We start from the raw sequence: 19773 nt of genomic DNA on the forward strand, positions 1-19773 counted from the left end.
TGGGCGAGGCATGCATGGAAAGACAGCCATGCGTCGAGCAGCCCTGCCATGCAGCCAAGTGCGCAGCCCATGCGAGCGAGCGAGCGATAGCCAACACACGCCGCATGCCCATGTGTCGAAGCAGCATGCCCATGCGCCTAAGCACCCGGCCAAGCGTCAAGGCGCCACGTGTAGCACATACGGCCAAGAACGCCCATGAGTCGAGCGGCCAGCACGCCCATGCGTTGAGTGGCCAACCTATACAGCGCGCCTATGCATTGGTGGCCAACACCATGCGCCCATGCCAAGCAAGCTGTGCAAGTGAGCCATGCGTCAAGAATGGACGGTCACCCTATGCATTGGTGATGGTTAGCTCCTTGGGATGGCTAAGTTGAATTGTCATGATATTGAATTGGCTTGCTATGCATTAAGTAGATGCTATGCGTTGCTTATGGACTAGGCGTTAAGCAACCAAGAGTTGGACGCATACAAGGATGAAATCATCATAATAACATCATCAAAACCATGTGCCTTCTTGGGAGGAAAGCCTTAAGCCTTAAGAATTTGAGGTGGTGGCATCAGATTAGAGGCCCATGTGTTGGCAATGTGGGAAGAAGATACTTAGCTTGCGATGACCACAATATTGCGTTGATGGGATGAGAAGGAGACACTTGGCCATGCAGCCAAGTAGGTGGTGTCAACTTCGAAGAAGGTTTGGACGCCTATAAATAGAGCCAAGAGACTTCATATTTTTTATCACAACTCAGAAATACCGTAAAAGAGTGGGAGAGTGGAGCAAACCTTGCATTGGAGCCAAATCCATGCGTTAGACATAGAGAACGCATTGGATAGTAAGGTCTGAGGAGGACGCATCAACTTGGGATGAGAAGTTCTCTCAATTTACTGGTGCGTTTGGAGTGATTCTAAAGCCACCTGAAATCTCTAAAAGTCTAGTTTTTAGGGTAGGGTTGCCGAAAGAAAAGCTCGAAGGGATCGGGCTGGAAACTGAGAAGAAATCAAAAGGGTAAGGTTGTCGGATCAGTCTGAGCCATTCTTGAAGATTCTATTAGTCCGGCCAAACCCCAAAGAGTTCTGAGCTCATATTTTAGGTTAAACTTCCTGAGACGTTTTAGAACATGTTTGTAGAAGGAAGTATCTCAAAATAAGGTTTATAACTATGAGTAATCTAAGATGTATTTTGAATCTGGATTCTATGGGTGAAAAGGGAGCCCGGGGTAGAAAAGGGAGCTACTAGAGTGAAAAGCACCTAAGCAATCAAGGTGAGTAGCTAAAACGTTTTGACTAAAACATTTGCTTAAATGTTTGATTACAACGTGTTATAGAAAGTATGTTTTAAAGAAGAATATTCTCATGCCAACTAGTTTTACAAAGTAATTTTCAAGCAAGCTATGAATTATGTTTTAAACGCATGCATGTGTGAGAAGTTTGTTAAAAAGCTATTTATATGTTTAGCATGCGTTAGTACCTAAAGCCATGTTTTATATGTGTTATACTTTACATGCTTTAAAGAGAAAGTTATTTATAACTAGTTTTAGTTAAAACATGATACTGAAGGACATTTAAGAAGGTATCCACCCAATTAGATACTGAAGGACATTTGAGATATTGGTACTGAAGGACGTTTGAGAAGGTATCTGAACAGAAGTACCTAAGGTATGACGGTACTTAGTATGGCCACGTGCACATAGGTAGTTAGAGTCAGAGATTGAGCAAAAGGGTTCTCTCTTGACTAGCAGTTGGTGTTGGGATTGTTTTATCCACAGTAAGGTTATTCTCAACTGAGAAACAGTTTTATTGTTTTATGACTAAAACAGCTTTATATGCTTTATGCTTAGAAAATGTTTACACTGCAATACAAGTATTGTAAAAGCTTATGTTTCAGTTTGAACTCTTTATTGAGATTTTGCATGAGAATCAATTATCTTTCTTAAGTCACTCACTGGGCATAAGCTCACCCCGTTTTCAAATGTTTTTCCCCCCCACAGGTAGCGGTCAAATCCTCTGAAGATAGCTCTGCATCTGCTCTGCCACTAAAGGATAAAGAGATTTGTAACCCATCTGTTTAGGTGGTTACTGTTAATATTGTACACATGTTACTGTTGATCATATAGGGACTAGGACTTTTGGGTTTGGGACTTGTAAATCTAGTGTTATAATGACTCTAAATATGTTATGTTTCTAAATTAATAAATTATGGGCCTAAAGACATTCCGCTGTATATAAATTATACCTTGGTATCAGAGTTATTCTGTAAAAGTTATTAGGCAATAAGTGTCAGCCAAATGGTTGATAACTGCTGCAGTCACACCCTTCTCTAGGCTAAGAGGGTGGTGTGGGGCGGGGTGTGACAATGGTCTTGTTTTGTTTGGTGGGATCCTTGGTTGTCGGGGGTTGCAATTTTGGATTTATATGGGTCTATGATGGTTTATGATGCAAGGAGTAGTTTGGAGGCGCGATTGTCGAAGTTCTTAGATAGTGAGGGAGGTTGGAGGTGGCCTACAGAGTCTTGGGAGTTTTTTGAGATCTGAGGTTTTATTCAGGCAGTGGGGCCTAGGGTGAAAGGGGAGGATTATTGGGTTTGGGAGTCGGATGCTAGTGGTCAGTTTTCTATTCAATAGTGCTTGGGAGAGTTTACGTCCTTGTCATCCTAGGGTGTCTTGGGCTAGTATTTTGTGGGTGGGGGGTTGTATTTCGCGCCACTTCTTCTGTGTGTGGTTAGCTGTGAGGGACAGTTTGGGTGCACGGGATTGGTTGAGGAGCTGGAGTGTGTTGTCAGATGGGGGGTGTCTTCTGTGTGTGGGAGGTATAGAGTCTCGGGATCATTTATTTTCCAAGTGTGGGTTTTGGAGAGAGGTGTGGTCTGATGTGTTACGTCAGTTGGGTTTGTCGCATTAGATGGCTGGTTGAGATGTCGAGTTGAGTTAGTTGAGCTGAGTGGGGTCGGGTAAGGGGTGCATAATAAGTTGTTCCATGTGTTCTAGTGTGCTTCCATCTACTACATCTGGCAGGAGCGTAATTGACAGTTGCATGGAGGTGAACCAAGGTTGGTGTCTGCTTTGTTTCACCTTATGGTCTCTACAGTTTATGCTCGTGCTGCTTCCTAGCAGGTTGATCTTCTCGGTCTTACCTAGCGTGTTTACGATTGCTTTTCTTCTTTTTGAACTTATTGTTGCTCTGTGTTTTGCTATTGTCCCTAGTTGTAGGGTTTTGGTCTCTCTTCTCTGGCTTTCTCCCTGGTGTTTGGGAGGTTTTTTACTTTTATGTTTGGTTATGTTCAGGTTTTATCTTGTTGGCTTTGTTTGCGTTGTGTTTCCCTGTCCGAAATGCTTCTCCTTTGGTAGAAATCGCCACTTTTCTCTCCGTTAGCACGTCAGGAAGTTGAATAGTCTCCATAATCATTCTTCAATCTCTACTCATGGGCAATAACTCTCCTTTTTTCCTCAAAATTAGGCCAGAATGTCTTCCAATTAGGTCAAAATCTTCCCTTTAGTGTTTAGAGTCATCAAAATTCATAGAGGCTCGAAAATTTGGAACCGAATCCTTGCCAAAATTATCAAAATTTTCAAATAACAAAAGCCAACATTGTGATGCCTGGACACAGCTGCAATGTTGGTCTGATCCTGTTGTAGCATTGCAACGCTCAAACACAGCATTGTAATGCTGCCTTCTCAAGTGTAGCTACTGCCTTCTGACGTTAATCAGCGTTTCACGTCGTAGTGTACCAGCGTTGCAACGTTCCCTTGCCTTTCGATTTCTTAGCATTTTCCCTATCTTTTCTTCACTCCCTTTGGTACATTGCTTGATTTTGACTCAAGCCTGATTTAGTTCTTTTTGGCTTATTTTGAGAATAATTCTCTTATTGATCATAAATCTTAGATATCACTAGCAAACACGTCAAATCTGATAAAAACACGTTAAAAACAATCTTAAATCTAAGGCATATAACACATATTTTGTGTGTGTTTCAACATGTTAATGTGCAATTGCTTCTAAGAAGTGTCGAAACTGTCGTTCATCATTTTTCTTCTTCAACTTGTGAGGAAACTGTGGTTTTCACACAATCTCTTTAACATGATGTAAAGGTTGCTTACCTTTATCCTTACCTTTCAACACCGGCTTTTCAAAAGCGGCTGTGCTTGGTGCAGGTTTTTCTTTTCTTTTTACATCAAAGGTTTTGCTTGCCCTATTATTGATGTTGTACAATTTGAATTTTAATGGTTCTTGCATTTGATTTGTTGAATTAGAGTCAAGATGGTTCTTGGGATTGCACTGAAGATGAACAGAATGTCTAGTTGGTTCCTCATACCTTGTGGAGTTGGTGGGTAGTGATTTCTCGCTTCTTAGGGTAATGGCTTGGCATTGCTCATTTCCATTAGTGCCTGTACGTTTAAGGACTTCGATATTTCTCGACAATGCCCCTTACTATCTTTGTTTTAATTCTCCAGAAATTTGGCCTACTTTAAGCTCTAGGTTTTTTATGAATTACGCTTGACTTTGGAGTAACGTGTCATTCTTTGGGATGTATTCTTTTAAAAGGGATTCAAGAGGCGTTGAGGAGCTCGATGCCTAATGCGATCAACTTTGCGTTTGTTGATTGCCTTGAGGCGCCTGACTGAAGCTTGGTGGTACCTCAATTTGCATGTTGTTGCGTCCCAACTTGATCATTCTACTAATTACCTCCCCACGTGAAATTTGGATGGTTGTGCCATCTAGGATTATAAGTATTACTATAAGGGTTGTTTCTAAGGAAGCAGACTGATTGAGGGTTCATCGGGCACATATCAAAACTATGTGGTTCACTACATCCTATGCATCCTACTACAACAACTTGATTTAGCGTATTGACCTGATTTATGTCATTTTCATTAACTTGATTCATTGTTATAGCTTTAAGCAAGTTAGTAACAACGGTCATCTGTGCTGAGAGAGTGTTGGTTGCTTTTGATTATGATGTTGAAGCTTTCCCTTCCCCAACTCTTGATTCGAAACCATCATCAACCCATTCTTCATTGTTCCAAGAAATTCTATCCAAAATTTGTTTGGCCTCTGTATAGGTTTTATCCTTCAAATCCCCTACTGCAACGGAGTCAGCTGCCGATTTTTCAATTCATCATAATATTTCCATTAGTATTCAATCGGGTAGACCATGATGCAGACAGTTTCGAATGAGTCGTTTGAACCTAGCCCATGCATCACTTAAAGTCTCTACGTCTTTTTGTTTGAAGTTTGTTATGTCCCTTCTGTGTTAAGCATTAACATTAGTTGGGAAATATTTTTGTATAAGATTTTCAACCATGCCTTCCCATGTTGAAATATCTCCTGGCTTGAGAGAATAAGCCTAATGATGTGCTTCATCCCTGAGAGTAAAAGGGAACAAAGACAATCTAATCCCTTCTACGGTAATTCTAAGAATCATGAATGTTTTAAAAATTTCCATGAAGCTCTTCAAATGTGCATGCAGGTCTTCTCTTAGAGTGCCTCCAAACTGACTAGCTGCTTGGATCATTTTCAACATGATTGACTTCACTCGAATTATGTGTCACAAAAATCTAGATGCACAATCTCGGGCTAAAAATTGTACAAATTTGGCAACACATAGTCACTGATTTTTCTGTTGCAATCATGCGCTAGAAGAATAAGGTTTGTTGTGAGTTTGCGTTATTTGCAGGATTCGGTGCGTCAGGCGGATTCTGTTGATCTCCCATATTTTTGTCACTTCCTCTTATTCCAGTTTGCATGGGCTCTCCTATGGAAAGTCTTCTTGATTTCAGGGTCAGTCACAAACTCTGGCTGAGTTCCATCACTCATATATTGTGTGCAATATTCAAGTAAATATTGCAATACTCCTTACATCGAGGATGCCTGCGATCAAAATCAAGAACCCAAAAACCAAATTAGCAAATTCTAATTTTTCAATCCTCAGCAACTACACCGAAAAGTTGTTCGTTTCTTCTCTTTATTGTGTTGTGTCTGTGTTTAATTGTTTTCCATAAAGCACAATAATAATATTCTAATAGATTGCACAAGTTTACTTCTAATAGTCTAAGTATAAACTAATCAGGAGGTAGCCTTGGTAAGGGCCAAGGTCGAACACGAGGATTGTAAATAAAATTATAACAAATTAAGTTAATGAACCTCTTCTTTTAAATGCAGAGTGTTGTGCATGTTGATAAACGGTAGTATGTTTGAGAAATGCATGAATTAAATAGAATGCAAAGAAATATGTTGAGAGAAGACATGGATGAAAATAAGTTTGTGAATGCATAGCCCAGAACAAGTAAATATGAAATTGATGAGAAAGATGAGCTGGAATAAACAATCTTCAAACCTTTTGAGCTTAATGAAGAAACTCAGGTTTATGTTTATATCCTATTGGACTCCACCTCTTGGTGAGATAGCCACATTAACCATGTACCCATGATACATCCATGGGTTACTTAGAACACAAGGAAATGTTAGCTCTAAAAATTTCACTTTCTCAGGCTAATGAAATCCACAATCACTTATTCTCTTGAGTAGTTAATTGCTATCTTACGAATCCAATGATTAAAAGGATTCATAAGTTGGCTTTGAAGCTTCATTATCCGATTGAACACTTGTTTAATCATGAAGTTCACCAGAATGAGGATTAACTCACCCCAACTCATTTGAGATTTAGCTACTTATGGTAGAGAAAATAAAAATGGAAAAAGTAGAAGATGAAGTCATGATATGATATTGAAGTATGAAATAGTTCGTTACAAGAGTGAATAGAAAAGTGCGTAGAAGAAAATGTTAAACAATAAAGACAAAGTAAACTTAGAAGGTAGGAGGTTGATGATAAGGATCTCTGGTGGCCTTCTCAAGATTCCATCAATATGAGAGGATGTCAATTCGTTCTCTGCATTTGGTGATGGAGAAGTTGCTCTCTCGAGTTCCCGTCTCTGGCGGTGTGATTGGACTGTTTCCAGGAAGATCTCCTCAAAAAATGGTGAGGAAGATTATGAGTGTCTCTCTCATTGGTTTCTTTTTCTCTGTATCTCTTCTTTCTTTCATTGGGAAAGGCATATATATAGAGTCAGTGTGGGGACCACTTCTACCATACAAGACAGTGGCAGACGGTATCAGAGAATGTGGCCACCCATTTTTATAGTTGTCGGTGGTCCTCTTTGGATGCGTTGGGCTCTTAACTTTTGTTTCTCTCCTCATTATCTCACTTGCCTTGCAATTGATCTTCTTTACTTCTATCTTTCCATCCTCCGTGGTTTCTTTCTATTACATGTGCTTTGGTCCATATGCCATTCTTTGGTTTCAGCGTATGGATCCTTTCCTTATCTGTTTGTTCGCCTCGTGATTTGTATTTAAAAGTGCTTATGAATGAAGATGAAAGATGATAACTTAGGTGAATGGTGATGACTGATGAATTGCTTCTCTATGTGAGAAGAATAGGTAATGCGTTGAGTTGGTTGTAGTTCACATATAATGTGTACAAGCTTTCCTAAATCAAACCCATGTATAAATCTAACTCAGGCTTCTTGGTATGTCCAGGGTTGAACACAGGGATTTTTTACAGTTTAACGCAGTCCTTGCATTGTTTCAATTATAGATGGCTCCCAGATTAATGAGAGTGAAGATTATTATACTAACCTCAATGCACGCATGCAAGAAAACATAGGAATTCAAGGGGGAAAAGGGAATCTATGGGTGAATGGTGCTAAGTGTTTGGGGTTATGCGTCGATTCCAAACTAGATGAACAAGTGCATGAAGGCATGAGAGTGGAATGAAGATGATATGGATTCTTGTTTACAAACCAAGTGTATGTGTATGCATTAGGTCTCTGTTCCTTAAGTTATGTTGTTCAACATTTCTCAATGTGAATATCACATGTATTCCTATCTCTAGGGTGCATGCGTGGAGACATAGAATGGTAAAGGAAATTGCAAGTATTTTTATCTCTAAACTTGCTATGTGTTCTAACTCAATGCGCTCTTTAGTTAACCTACTCTCTCGAATAGTTTAAATAAGTAGTAACTTCAATCAAGTGATCAAGATGATTAAAGCATGGAATTCAAGTATGCAATGACTCAGAAAAATGGCAGCCACACACAAATTTGAATGTAAAAAGAGGAACAAGGGTGGATTGATCAAATGTAAGATTGAATTTAAATATAGCAAATATGTTTACAATAATCTCAACGTAATTGAATGAGTTGGTAAGGGAAAGTGAGAAGTAAAAGAAGAGAAAGAAATCAAGCCACAGAGTTCAATCTCTTGTCCTCTTTGGCTTCATTTAAGTGCTTGTTGCAGCCAACTTGATGAAGAGGTGATGAAGAATTATCTCTCGAGCTTAGTATCCAACAACTCTTCTTGATCAACAATGGCAATGAACCTTTTCCTCCTATCTTCTTCTTTCAACGGTAGAGTTCCTAGCTATTTAAATTCTCTAAAGTTTCTAATGTGTCTAACTCCCTTCTCTTGGTAACAAGCTTTCCTATTTTTAGGCATTTTCTTTAGCAACTTCTGACATGACTCACATTAAATTCCATGCCTCGGTCAACTGCCTGTCATTTTAGAGCTTTTCAGAGCCGTCAGTCAGATGCCCATACCTACAAGTGGTGATTTGATAAAAAAAAGCACAAGTCAGTGTATCTCTTCCGCATCAGACATATTTCGACGCTCGCCTTCGCGTTAGCTTGGTATGCAACACTTGGTGAAGTTTCTTTAATTCTTGCAATCATATGCGTTAGTGAAATAGATCTAACAAAAATGCTACTTTTGTATGCGTTAGTGATATGTTAAGGAATTTCATGCATTTTTCCTTGAGATAAATGCATTTTTATCACTAAGAATCCTAATTGTTCCAATATTTAAGAGATAATAACTTGTATTTCTATAAGTTATCACACACTCAAATTTGAACAATGCTCGTCCTCGAGCATTCCTGAAATAATTCATTATCATACTCCCATCATCTTAACGCACTAGCTCTACCTCTCATCATGTCAACTTATAAGTGTTTTAAAATCGATTTCTGAAGAATACAGGTTTGTTCCTTCTCTTAAAGAAATATATATCTCATATCTTGTGCGACAAGCCCTTCTATCAACAACTTTTTGTTTTCTAGAACATTTTCATCTTTCAAAACTAGTACAGCCATTCTTCTCAAACTTACAACATGCAAATTGTTATTCTTTTAGGACTACCCATGCATTGATTTAGGTGACCTACCTTCATTTTGGCTTGCCTCCTTGGGTATTATGCGAGCATCTAACTACGAGCAAGTGTCTTTCATAACTAAACTCATATCTAAACATAAATGTGTTTCAGATGACCAAATTTTTCTTGGGCTTAGATAGTGGAGTCGGGATGCACTGGTCTTCGTTACTTAACTTCATTTTTGCTTTCCCCCACGGGTGTCATGCGAGCATCCAACTACGGTTAAGTGTCATTTCTAATCTTCTTTTATCAACTGGGGTTTCCCTCTTTTACGTTGACAGTGGAGTTTGCTTATTATGTCACTTTTATATATATATATATATATATATATATATATATTATATTTATTTTCTGACCTCCCCTCCCCTAAAATTTTGGAGATCAGAAAGATCCTCATGGTTGAAAGAGAATTATGAAAATATTTTAGAATTTCAAAAGGAGATTTGAGTTGAGGCTTGCACACGTTGGAAATGAAACATATGTTCTACTTCTAGAGAAATTTTGAACTTGAGATTTCTGATGCCTAACTTAAACTTGTAGGTTTTGTCATTAGTAATATCATCATCAAGAAAGGAATCCAGAAAGACAAATGCAAGGATTAAAAAATGAAATTTCATTAATGCAAGGAAGAATACGTTGAGATTCATCATTGATTAAACGCATACAAAGATTTAATCAACAAAAATTCAAGCTAACACCCCCAAAATTCTTTACGGTGCTGGTGTGTCATCCCTGCATTCAGGTGTAGGGTCTTCATCCATGAATTGTAAGGGGCTGACCAAGTGTGCCGACAAAGGGGTAATGCGAAAATTCCCATAAGGACCTGGTTGATATACTAAGTTGTGAAGTTAAACTGGTTCTGGCTTCTCTGCATCTGCTGACGCATGTAATCCCTTAATGCCACATTTTGGCATTATAGTGTTGCAAGATGAAGGTGAAGTGCCTCCATGGAGCGGTCAATGGTTTTATTTGGGCTTGGATGAATTCTTTAAGTTCATCCCTATTGGCTTGAACTCTTGGAAGGGTGGTTTGCATTGGTGGGAGTTGTTGGTTTTCTTGCCTTTCCCTAGCTGGGTCTTCTGTATGTTGGGTATTACTTGTACCCAATCCAATTGGTTCATAAACAGTGGAAGGAAGGATAAAGGAAGGTACTATTGGTGAGCTTGGAGGAGAAAAGCAAGGCTATGAGCTTCACCAACTTGATCCTTATGCGTTTCATCTTGAGGCATTGGATCAATTGGATCATCAACTGGTGAAAGCAAGGTTAAGGAAGGAAGAAGGAGGTTTAGGTCTAAGTAGGTCTCTTCATGGTCCAACACCAGCTCTACGTCTGATTCTTGCTCATTTATTGAAGCATCATTGTTGTGTCGTCATCAAACTCATCGACACGTCTCTTTTTTGTTGCGCGTTTGGAAGGTTGAGGTTTAGCCGCCTTGGTCTTGAAAGGCAAGGCAGGGCAGGTTGAGCGAGCCGTGGAGCAGATGCCTGATTGGCTTGATATCCATGAGACCTTCAACTTCTTCAAAGTCATCCCACAGAGGGATGCTTACTTGTTAACAAAGCGTGAAAATAAGCCACGAAAAGTACAGTTGGCCGTGTGGCTTCCCCTTGATAGCCTTGATTTGTTCTACTATTAATTTTCCAACATCAAGTGGGATGCACTGCATGATGTAGTAAATGGCCAAGGCATACTCCATCGATATCATTTTTTCATGCGTTGTAGGCATGATACAATTTTTTATCAGGTGCAACCAGAGGTTGCCGTCGGGGAGTAGGTTCCTGAAAGCCATCGTCATTACACCCATCCTTGAGATTTTCCATGTACTTCTAGGCTTGGCCACAGTTCGTAACGCATCCTCCAATTGATCTGGAGTTGGATTTTTGAGGATGCGATTTCCCTCTACGTCTGGATTGTTGACTGCATTGAACACTTCATTGATTATGCTGGAAAAGAAGTGCACTAAGGTGTTCTCTACCAATGCTTCATCTTTCTTTTCATCAAATTGACTTCTGCAGAAGGTAGCGAATGAGGCGAGGCCAAATCCTTGTAGGGCTTACATAGAGCTGATGCCAACCCATTGCGTTGGCTGTGTCCATGATGTACTCGGGCAATGGGCTGCGCTCTGGGAAGAACCCTTTCTCAATAAGTATATCACTGAATTGATGTTTCCTTCCTTTGACCTGTCGTGGTGACACAGCTACCACCTTCTTTCCTTTTTCTACCTTATATTTTCTCGTGTCATAGGCTAATGCCTTGGCTTCTTCCTCTAAATCTCTTTGAAGGGTCGTTTTCCTTTGCCCTTGACATGCAGGTCTATACTCTTCGAGCCTGCATTCCAACTCACTTGAGTCAGAGCTACTTGCTTGCGTTACACCCTTGGGACCGACTGCAACTTCATTTTCATTTTCTTCATCTTCCTCCATAAACAGTCTTCTTTTTCATTTTGTAATATTCTTTGATGGCCCATCATTCGCATTAATATTCTTTGATGGCCCATCATTCGCATCAACATATCGTTGATGGGATGCGTTAAGGCCGACTCCTCCTGCCCTTGTGTCCATTTCTTCTTCTTCCTGCCCTTGCGTCCATTTCTTCTTCTTCCATCTCTTCCTCTAGCATTATCACATAGCGATCTACCTCATCCATTGTTCTCTCTACTAGACTTAAGGTGTCAGTCATGCTTTTCTCTCCAACCATTTCTTCTTCGAATGCGTTAGTGTGGACTGGACACATCATCTGATCTATTTCTTCCATTTTCCTTTGGTCTAGGATGGCTAAGTTGGTCCGAAGACCTCTTGCTCATCTTTGCAAGCCAACTTTTGAGGTTTATTGAGTGTGGGGTTTGTTCCAATGTAGGACTATTAGAACTTGGTAGGTCGCTAGTAGGCGTTGGTGAGGTAAAGGGTGGGGTGGAGGTAGGTGTATGTGGCGATCCTGAAGAAACAAGAATAAACGAGGAGGACCAAATGGTTTGGATAGTTTGGGCCACGTCACTGGGGAAAATTGTGGCTAAAGGTTTGATGATAAGGGGTTCTATTAGACGCATGAAAAGCGATGGAGCTGTTTGAAGGTGCTCTAGAATTCGACCATGCATTGGGATAACGGGAGTGATGGATGGGATAGTTGGTGAAGGAGTAGGCTTTTTGTAAGGTTGTGCTACAACTGATTTTGCAGAGCCTTTAGACTCAGGCTACTGCGTTGGTTTTATTGGCATCGATGACTTGGGTTTGGTTGATGACACTGATGCTTGGGGTTTTGGTAGGGTTTTGGTAGAGATGAAGTCCTACTTGGTGGTTTTCATCGAAGTTCGTGATGTGGTGGGTTTGGGTTGGGGTGGTTTCCAAGAAGCAGAAGATGGATCGTCATGCTACTTTGCTATAATGGAAGGTCTCGAGATGGGGTAGGGGAGGATTCTGGCGATAAGGAAATGGAAAAAGAGAAAGATCTTATCGGTGAGTCTTTTTCGAAGCTCATGGATAGGTTCTGGCTATCTTAGGCGTCTAACATTGTGATTTGCACTAAAAGAGCTTAAACGGACAGCGAAGAGCTTGATCGGCTGGAAGATTAAGAGCACAGAGAGAAGAAGAGAAAAGTGGAAGAAGGGCTCAGGCGTTTTTTATAACTCAGCATAGAAGAGAGAGAGAAGAGGATAAAGCTGATAGGTGTCAGCTGAGGGCAACATTTTTTCTGTTCATTTAATGCAAATGGGAAGAGACACATCTTGGGCCACCCAAACACTTGATTGGTTCGTCTCCCCAAAGAATCTCCCTTCATTTTCCAACGCATGGGCATGTGTTCTAGTTCTAACATCACTACCCAAGCGCCATTTCCTAAATTTTGAACTTTCACAAAGTTAGTTTTCTAACAAGCATTAAAAAACATGCAGGATAAATAATCAATCGCATGAAAAAAGAAAAAAAATACAAACAAGAACCAAAGCAAAGATCAAAACAAACACATGATATAAGAAAAACAAAACAGTAAAGCAATAGAGAATAAGCGACCCTGGAACTTCAATTCGAGCCTTCGATGGCTTCGCGTAGCTCGACAGGTGATTTCTGGCATTCCAAGTTTCCTTTAAAGTAGTATCTGCTGCCCATTCACTTTGAATGCATTTGTACCATCCTCTTGCATAAGTTCCACAACTTCATGAGGAAATATTTCCTTAGTGATGAATGGTCCTGACCATCTGGATTTCAACTTTTATGGAAATAGTCGCAAACGCTAGTTAAACAGTAGAACGTTTTGACCAATAAAGAAATCTTTCTCACTAAGGCTTTGGTCATGCAACCGCTTGGTCTTCTTTTTGTAGATTTTCGCGTTCTCATTAGTGTTGAGCCGTCACTCATCAAGTTCATTGAGTTGTAGCTTACGGTTTTCTCCCGCAACTTCCAAGTTCAGGTTTAGCTTCTTTACTACCCACAACGCCTTATGCTCCAATTCCAAAGGTAAATGACAGGCTTTTCAAAATACCAAAGAGTAAAGAGACAATACCTATAGGTGTCTTGTAAGCAGTCCTATATGCCCAAAGAGATTCATCAAGCTTTTATGCCCAATCTTTCCTAGATACATTGATAACTTTTTCCATTATCGACTTGATTTCTTTGTTGGATATTTTAGCTTGCCCATTGGTTTGTGGATGGTATGCGGTAGCTATCTTGTGCCTAATGATAGCTCTAAAAAAGTGCTATTATTTCTAGCTTAATTTGGGCTCGTTGTTGAATTTTATGTGTTTATTTTCCTATTTTTAGGTTTCGAGCAATCAAGTGGTAGGACTAGTGATTTGGAGCAGATTGGGTTTAATTTGGAGCAAATTGGAGTTGATTTGAGCATCTAGATTTTAAAGGAGTCAAAAAGACCAAAATGCCTCTATTTCAACATCGCAACACTCACCTTATATGAAGCTCTGAGGCTCGCCCGATGCTAAAAGGAAGTAGCCAGATGCGCAGGGGAGCGTTGCAACGCTACTCCCAGCATTACAATGCTTCGAGTTAGCAGCAACGCCAGCGTTGCGACGTTTCCCTGAATCTAGTGGCTTTATTTACCAAGCATTGCAATGCTGTGAAGATTACTGATAAAAAAAAATTTATATATTATCTTATATCTTATATTTATCACCAAAAACTTGTAATGATTTAAAATGAATGAATGGATGGTTGATGCTCTACGCGCTCAAGTTGCTTTGCGATAATGATAATGCGATACTACGTTCTAAATGTATGCAGTGACAATGATATGCATTCGTAGTATGCGTTCGTGTAGTGTGTATCACAACTTTTCTTACGTTGGAACCAAGTATAATTCCAACGCAAGTTTCTTAGAGTGATCTGAGGTCGAATACGGGAATTGTGAGAATTAATGCGATACTATTGAGGTATATGCGACCGGTTAACACAAAGAATAATGAATTGGGTTTGCAGAAACGTAAAATGTGGTAAAGAATAAATTGCGCTAAAGAATAAAATGCGATGGTAAATAAATTGCGGTGATAAATAAATGAATAAACAAATAATATAACAGTGAGGACTGGCTATGAAGATGTGCAAAAGTGTCTGGTGAATGCGGTGGCAAGTCTTGTGAAATGAATTAGAAAGAGAATGGGTTAAGAGAAAGAACATCGTAAGTACGTCAATCTCATTGAGGACGCAACTAAGGTTCCACTTTTCGTTGGCTTACACCTTTCAGTGATCGGCCGCGTTCCCATATGTCTATGGTGAAATAGGGGTGATAAACGCAAGGTTGTTTTCATCTATGGAAATACTTCTCGCTTTAGCTAACACATTCTTCCAACCTTCTTTCGAGAGGCGGAATAACATCTTCACTTCTGCTCTCACAAGTGAAGATGCCGTCGAGCATGTTTTAGCTAAACTCAGCCGATTTCCTTAACAAGGATTAACTCACTCGCTTAATCCTCCCCCTTTACTCAGGGGATTAGTTACACATGATGAAGAAAATGGATGATGAATGTATGGAGAAGAACAAAGTGATGACAATGATTACGATATAATATTAAAATCTAAAGATAAGCGTTTGTTACAGATAATGAATGAAGGATTAAAGATTAACACAGTAGATGAATAGAAATAAGAACAAATACGAAAAGAGTATATGTCTTGACATAGATCCCGATCGGAGATGATGTACTTGGCGGCGTGTGGAAGAAATGGAGTGGAAAACTTCCCTTTCAAGCTTGATTTCCATGTAGAAATGACCTCTTTCATAGAGCTTCTTCTTCGAGAATAGAAATGATTGCTTGCTCCAAAGACTTACCTCTCGATCTTGTCTTGTCTTTTTCCTGGATTTTCTCTAAATTGTCTCTTCATACTAGCTTCCTTTCTTCGAATTCGATGAAGCTATTTATAGACCTTGGCTTCTTCTGTATTAGTGGTCCCACTCTGCGAATCTGATAATTCTTGCCATGGCATAGTGGAAATGTCCGCTCTGCTCCACGATCAATTTGTCAGAATCGTACAACAGAAAATTTGTACAATGTCAGAAATCCTTGTGAATGCATTGCTCTTCACATCTTCGATGATCGCCGCATGCGATGGAAATGCATTGATCATTTGAGTCCATGATTGATCGTCGCATGCGCTGCAATTGCGTTGTTCTTTCTTTGTTCTTGAATGATTGCCGCATGTTGTGATAATTCGTTGTTCTTTTTGTCCTTGAGCGATTGTCGCATCCAGTGACCCGTTTCCTGCAAAGTAAAGACTTGGACATTCCATTTTTACCATCGCAATGGGGTTAGCAGGTGTGCTCATGACACTTTACAATTTTCGTATTTCTAACCCAATTTCTATACTGTCGATGCAACTTTTCCTTCTTTTTGCCACATAATATAAATAAAAACGGTATAAATAACTTGTATTTCTACAAGTTATCACACCCTCAAATCTAATATATGCTTGTCCTCAAGCATATCCTCGACTAAGGCAATTCAGCTCAACTCCTATCCTAAATTTGCGTCGATCGGCTACTCCAAATGCTCCACCTCTACATAATTTCTCAACCTACAAGTTCCTTCTATCCTTTGACATTTCTTCTACATGCTCTACTTTATTCTTATCTAAGACAAACATCTGCCCAAAGTTCCTTTCTAGTTTTGAGAAGAATATTTTACCTCTTCTTGCGAACACAACGAAGTGCGTCTTTTATGCGGTGGCCTGGTTTGTGTCATCCTATAGAGAATGTTGATCATGGTTAGTGAGAACGGGCAGAAATACGTTATCATAGTGCTAAATTCTTAAACAATGTTGGATTGCGTTGATGAAATATGTTAATTTGCATCAATTAAGCATCGATTTCATAATATTGCGGTCGTATGCGTTTAACGTATTAGAATAGTTGATTTTTGTATTTTTGTGCAAAATATGTGTTAACGCAATGCAAGAATTGCGATCATAGAAAATCACTGGTCGAGCGCAAATTCACCACAAGGCTTTGCGATGATTGTGTTCGCAAACACTCGTCCGAGAAGAATCACCGCAACTTGGTCAGGGCAATATGGTAGGCGCATCTGGGTGAAGGGCTAATCAATCGCGATGGAACAGAAAGCTGATGACAGTCGAATTCGAATTAAGTTGACAGCCGATAACAGTCACAAAGTACATTCATCTTTTCGGTGACAATTATTCAGTGCATCAGTCAAGAATTAAAGCCGTCTCATCTATACAACCATGAGAGAGAAGCCGCCTTTCACCATGGATGCTCTATAAATACCAAGGACATTCTTCAGAGAAGGGGTTGACGAGTTGATCCATTCACCATTCTTTAGTTCATACATCTTTGTTCTTAGTTTTCTTTCATTTTAAGGTGGAAGCGAGGAAAGAGGTTATGCCGGCAAATCGTTTCGGTAAGCTTGGGAGAGCACCTGAAGCTTCAAGGGCAGAGAGAGGGCCGATGCCTACGGGAGCAGGAACATCTTTAGAACCGAATAAAGATTTTAGTGTAAAAGCCTCGGTCAGCAAGGAATTGCTACCAGGCTCTCTACCTTTAACTTTCATTGTCATTTTGTACTCAACTCATTTATAAAAATGGAATTTTCTTCTCTATATCTGTTCACTCTCTATTATTCACGCATCAGTAGCTAAATCAGTTGATTGGGTTGAAAAGCATTTAGCTAGCACAGCTAGGGAATCTTCATTCTTTGCGATTATCTTGTATTATGTATGCTTCATTCGTCCATTAGAGATACTCGGGAGGGTAGTCTAAGGATAGGATCTAGACTTGGGAAGGTCACGTTAGAATCTAGGCTCGGGAGAGTCAGATTAGAACACATAATACAAGAGATAGGATCTGGAATGAGCACTATTTGTTATTAACGCATCGCATGCATACTAGAGATAGGATATGATTGTATGTGGTCATCTTGCTTTCATGCATTTTGCATCATCACATAGGACAAGAGTAGAGACTTAGGAATAAGCTCTATGGACACTTTTGCATTCAACACATGCGTCCTAGACTTAGGAGCATCGCATCTACATTGGAAAATGACTTGCTATGTATGGTTGTAACATGAACGCATAGTCTAACGCATTCCCAAGTAACGCTACCTAAAGATCTTCTCAACCCGTTCACTGCATACTCATTGCATCTATCACACAACTGCCTTTTTTAAATCTGCCGCATTTGTTTATTTTCTCATTAACGCAATCAACAACAAACCAACAATTTATTTACTCGGTTATCGCAAGGTTTTCATAAAAATTACCAATGCAATCTGTTTTCACAAGTCCCTGTGTTCGACCTTGGACTTACCAGAAAACTCAGAGGAATTTATACTTGGATTCCGTAGGGGAAACTTGAGTGCATAACGCAATTTCATCAACACATATCACCCACATTTCCATTTCATAAAACATCAGTTACACCCTTCGTTTTGGCTTGCTCCCATAGGTGACATGCGAGCATCCAACTTCGGTTGTGTACCAATCTCAACTTCAACTCTTGATCCTTAGCCAATTTTTACTTTTGCTGGTCAGAGGAGTTGTCTCTTTTATCCTTATTTTCTCTTTTTTTTTTATTGCGTCGATCTTGGTAACCTACCTTCGTTTTGGCTTGCTCCCACGGGTGTCATGCGAACATCCAACTATGAGCAGGTGCCTTTCATGACTTAACTCTTATCAGGTTGGGATTTTCCCTTGCACTAACAGCGAATTTTTTTTTTTTTTTTTTGAGAAAATGATGATGAATGCATTTGCCTAATATGACCGCATCCGCTTGATCGCATCTGCTCAGACCTTCCCCACCCATGATGAAATCTGGGCCTTGTTTGTATAAAAACGGTTATCCCAAGAATAGAATTTGCTGTCATGTGCAAGCCATTTCTTTTGTTGGGCATTGAAGTCTTCAGGGAACTATTTTATGTTTAAGCAATTGATTATGTCTAGGTACCATGTTCCTTCTCCTCAAATATAAGTATGTATTTGTCAGGGAATGCACCTCGAATCTCAGCTTGTCCCAGTTGTGTCTCTTTGTTCCAATCTTGACAGGTGATTGGCCACATAGTTCTCAGTACCTTTTCTATTTTTAATTTCTACATCAAACTCTTGTAGCAACAGCACCCAACAAATCAATCTGAGCTTTGCGTCCTTCTTGCCCATCAAGAACTTAATAGCGGAGTGACCTGTGTAGATTATGATGGGAATGATTCCCTAAACTCTCGTGTCCTGTAGTATGTAAACACAGTTTTGTACGAACACTTATGATGTATAATATGTGATATTTTCTTCACTGCTTGTCTTTGAACATTGGATGTTTTATTTGCTTTATCACAAACCAATAAGCTAAAATCCCTGGTTGTCATTATGTAACTTAAGCATGTATGTGGAAACATACAAGTAGATCATGTCTTAAGTGAGAACCAAAATGGTCTATCGTATATGGATATAGGAGGGAAACCTTATCCTGGTAACCCTACAGATGTAGCTCGATTTGTAGAATAGTTACAAGTGTTGTGACTTGCTACAGATGGTCTGATCCTGATCATTCATGTGGGGACATGCGAGCGGGGGCGTCCTATACAAAGAGTTTGTATAAGACCTGACCACAAAGTATTAACATTTCGTTATATAACATCGTTCATGACAGAGACTTCATTTCACTAGGATGACCATAGGTACATGACCTCAATCCTAAGTGAGTTGGGAACTTCTGTCTTTGAGGGCGGTCCTTTGATTTGCATGGGTGCGAGTGGCCAAGTCGCCGACTCAAACCTACCACTTTGGGGATTCATTTGATTTGGGAGCTGGGAACTCAGCTACACAAGATGGAATTCACTTTTTCCCCGAAGCAGAAGTAAGTAGATAGATTTCTCCCTTAAAGAATGATTCCGGGGCTTGAACGATGTGATGCCACATACCTTTTCATGGACCAAGAGGTGTCCACACATAGTAGGACTATGTTATATTGTTCATTAGAGGGATCAGTGGTACTTAAGCAGTTAGATGTAACTACAGGAGCAAAAAAACAAATTGTCCCAGTATACTTACGAGCATCTGTGAATGGTTATCGTACTGTTGATTGGTTATATCCGATGGACACATAAATATATTTGTGGTAAGAAGAGTTC

At 39.8% G+C, this 19773-nt stretch overlaps 1 non-coding gene across 1 annotated transcript; it reads left to right on the forward strand.

Moving 5' to 3' along the window:
- Positions 1 to 5141: 5141 nt before the first annotated feature.
- On the forward strand, positions 5142 to 5248 carry LOC120072367 (small nucleolar RNA R71). Its single transcript, XR_005480431.2, has one exon. It is a non-coding gene; the product is annotated as a small nucleolar RNA R71 (small nucleolar RNA).
- The last annotated feature ends 14525 nt before the right edge of the window (positions 5249 to 19773 follow it).

Source organism: Benincasa hispida, chromosome 2 (assembly GCF_027475165.1).
Source record: "Benincasa hispida cultivar pf3 chromosome 2, pf3_genome.v1.1, whole genome shotgun sequence".
NCBI classification, from domain to species: domain Eukaryota; kingdom Viridiplantae; phylum Streptophyta; class Magnoliopsida; order Cucurbitales; family Cucurbitaceae; genus Benincasa; species Benincasa hispida.